General features: G+C 36.3%; 1 pseudogene; it reads left to right on the forward strand.

The window, feature by feature from the left end:
- Positions 1 to 2,307: 2,307 nt before the first annotated feature.
- On the forward strand, positions 2,308 to 2,826 carry LOC129674879 (60S ribosomal protein L26-like; annotated as a pseudogene).
- The last annotated feature ends 1,198 nt before the right edge of the window (positions 2,827 to 4,024 follow it).

Below are 4,024 nucleotides of genomic sequence, written 5' to 3' on the forward strand. Positions count from 1 at the left end.
ATTAAAATTACATTTTCAGTGGATTATGCAGATTTTCTTTTCCAAACTTTCTTCCCACTGATCCTGCAGTCCCAGACCCTAGCTCTAGTAAGCTTTCTCTGGTAACTTACAAGACAGGCCTGACAGAAAACTAAGTGACAAGCTGATCAGGTAAGTGAGCTTCAGATCTACATTCTCCTTCCTCTCTTCCATATCCAATGCTACAGCCTCATCTCCAGATCTGTAGAAAACTCCCTGTTGTGACCTCTCTGCAATCTTTGCCCCTATTCCCAGGGAAAGAGGGAGATCCTGATGAAATATATTGCTTCCTTTGTTTCTGAAGATCCTTTTAGATCTCCTCTTAGTTAAACCTCATTCCTAAGTGTCAGCTCCCAATACTAAGGAATACATTTTACCCAGAAACCCCAGTAGTAACCCCAGTGGTAACTCCTATCATTATCACAGAAAAATTCCTTACCAAGGAATACACAGTTAACACACCCTCCTAATACCTGGAGAGGGCAAAAGAAGTCAAGGAACAAAAGACCAACCTAACAAAGGCAAAATCAGATTTCAGCCCCTAGAATTACAGTCTTTCCAAACCTAGATGCCTAGATTTAAGCATGAACACACAACCCATAGTAGCCAGAACAGTATGTCCCTACTAGAAGCCAACAACCTTATTACAGTAGGCCCTGAGAATTGCAACATAACTGATGCAAGAGAAAAAAGAACTTAAAATGGTCTTTATGAAGATGATAAAAGTCCTTAGAAAAGAAATGAATAAATCTCTTAATATATGAAAACACAAACAGTGGAAGAAAATTAATAAAACAGCTCAGAACCTGAAAGTTGAAATAGAATCAATAAAGGAAACCTAAACTGCGGGAAATCTGGAAGTAAAAAAATTAGGAACCTGAATGGGAAACTCAGATACAAATCACCAACAGAATACAAAATGTGGAAGAAAGAATCTCAGGTATGGAAGACACAATAGAAGAAATAGATACTTCAATCAAAGAAAATGTTAAGCCTAAAATAATTCTGAAAAATATATCCAAGAAATCTTGGACACTATGAAAAATTCAAATCTGTGAATAATAGGACTAGAGTAAAGAGAAGAAACTCAGGACAAAAGCAAAGAAAATATTTTTTAACAAACCCTTAGAAAAAAATTTCCCTAACCGAAATGCACAGATGCCTATCAAGGTACAAGACACATACAGAATACAAAACATACCAGGCCAGAAAAGAAAATCGCTTTGACACATAATAATCAAAACTCTAAGCATACAGAACAAAGAAAGAATATTACAAGTTGCAATGAAAAATAATCAAATAAAATCTGCATTTTCTAAAGGCCAATGAAGATTCTAAAAGACAGGAGGGTCTGGGCAGATGCTCTACAAACTCCAAGAGATCTCAGATATCACATTAGACTACCATATCTAACAAAACTTTCAATCACAATAGATGGAGACAATAAAACATTTCATAATAAAACCAAATTTAAGCATTATCTATCTAAAAATCAAACCCTTCGGAAGGCACTAGAAGGGAAACTTCAACCTAAAAAGAGTAACCATACCCCACAGAACCAAAGAATACATAATCTAAGACCTGAAAGTCAAAAGATGGGAAACACACACACATAGACACACACACACAAACACACCCCTCACAACAACAATATGACAAGAATCAACAATCAACACTGCTCACTGATATATTTCAACATCAATGGTATAAATTTTTTATAAAAAGAAATAAAGTAAGAGAATAGTTGAGAAATCAAAATCCATTCTTCTGGAACATCCAAGACACCCACTTTAATATTAAGGGTAGACATTAACCTGAGGGTAAAGGGTTGGAAAATCATATCACAACAAATGGACCTAAGAACCATACTGGTATAGCCACTTTAATATCTGATAAAAACAAACATCAAACTGAAAATAGATGAGATAAGGAAGAATACCACATACTCATTAAATGAAAAATGCACCAAGAGGACATTGCAACTCTAGCATTTATGCACCAAACACAAGGTCACCCAAGTTCATAAAAGCAATACTACTATAGCTTAAGTCACATAATTACCCTCTAATACAAATTATGAGAGACTTCAGCACCCCTCTCTTATCAATACAGACAGATAATCTACATAAAAACTAAACAGAGAAATGCTTTAGCTAAGTGATTTTAAAAAATAAATGGCCATTTTCAACATTTATTTATTTGTTTTATGTATATGAGTGTGCTGTCTTCAAAAACATCTGCACAACAGAAGATAGCATCAGATCTTAGTATAGAAGGTTGTGAGCCACCATGTGGCCGTCTGTTTCCCTTTGCAGCCATTGCTGGGTCGCAGCTGCCAAAATAAAGTTTAATCTCTTCATGAATTCTAACCAAAGAAAGACTAGCAAATGGCAATCCAATGCACCTTCTCACATTCAGAGGAAGATCATGTCTTCTCCTCTTTCCAAAGTGCTGAGACAGAAGTACTATGTTCTACAAACCACACCCATTCAAAAGGATGATGAAGTTCAGGCTGTCTGAGGATACTACAAAGACCAGCAGATTGGCAAAGTGGTCCAGGTGTACAGGAAGAAGTATGTTTTCTACACTGAGCGAGTGCAGCCAGAAAAGGCTAACAGCACAACTGTCCACGTGGGAATCTACCCAAACAAGCTGGCTATCTCCAGTGTAAAGCTGGACAAAGACCACAAGAAGATCCTGGAAAGGGAAGTGAAGTTTAGACAAGTAGGAAAGGAGAAGGGCACATACAAGGAAGAAATGATCGAGAAGATGCAGGAGTGGAGGCCTCTCATATACAAGGTTCATTAAAGACTGTTTAAGTAAAAATAAATAAATAAATATATATATAGATAGATAGAAACATTTAAATAAATGAAATTAGATGGCCATAACAGATATTTATAGAACATTTCACCCAAACACAAAATAATACACCTTCTTAGCACCTCGTAGAACTTTCTTCAAAATTAAACACAAATTGGACATGTACTTGGACACAAAGCAAGTCTCAACAGACACAAGAAAATTGTAGCAATCCCCTGCATCTTACCTGACAACAATGGATTAAAGCTAGATATTAACAACAACAGAAACAACAGAACATTTCCAAGCTCATGGAAACTGAACAGCTCTCTACTGAGTAAAATATAGGTGAGAGATAGAATTAAAGAAAAAATAATTTCTAGAATGGAATGAAAATGAATACACTGCATACCCAACATAATGGGACACAATGAAGTCAGTTCAAAGAAGTAAGTTCATAGGTATAAATGCCTAATTGGAGAGATCTCAAACTAGCAATTTTATATCACACGTGAAAGCTCTAGAAGAAAAAGAAAAATCACACCCAGATGGAGTAGATGGAAAGAAACAATCAAAGTAAGGTCTGAAATCAATAAAATTAAATTAAACAAACAAAAGAAACAAATGATATAAATAATCAAAAAGTTGGATGTTTGAAAAAAATCAATAAAATTGGCAACCCCCCATCCACATTTACAAAATTAGAGATAAAAAGGGGAACATAACAATAGACACCTAGGAAATCCAGAGAAACAAGAACATATTTTAAAGATTGCACTCCACCAAAATAGAAAATCTGAAAGAAAGAGCTAAATTTCTCAATAGGCACCACTTATCAAAGTTAAATCAACATGAGATAAACAATTTAAATAGATTTATAACCTCTAAGGAAATAGAAGCATCCATTAAAAGTCTCTGAGACTGATACTCTAACCAAGGACCATTCATGGAGATAATCTAGAATCCCTGCACAGGGGTAGGCCTTGGCAGTTCAGTCTCCAATGGGCTCCGTAATAAGGGGAGCAGGAGCTGTCTCTGACATAAACTAAGTTGCTGGCTCTTTTATCACCTCCTCCTGAGGGGGGATACGCCTGACCAGGCCATAGAGGAAGACTATGAAAGACAGTCCTGATGAGACCTGAAAGGGTAGGGTCAGATGGAAGGGGAGGAGGTCCTCTACAGTCAGTGGACTGGAGAAAGGGCA

This window comes from Psammomys obesus, unplaced genomic scaffold, assembly GCF_907164565.1.
Source record: "Psammomys obesus unplaced genomic scaffold, mPsaObe1.curated_primary_1811, whole genome shotgun sequence".
NCBI lineage: Eukaryota > Metazoa > Chordata > Mammalia > Rodentia > Muridae > Psammomys > Psammomys obesus.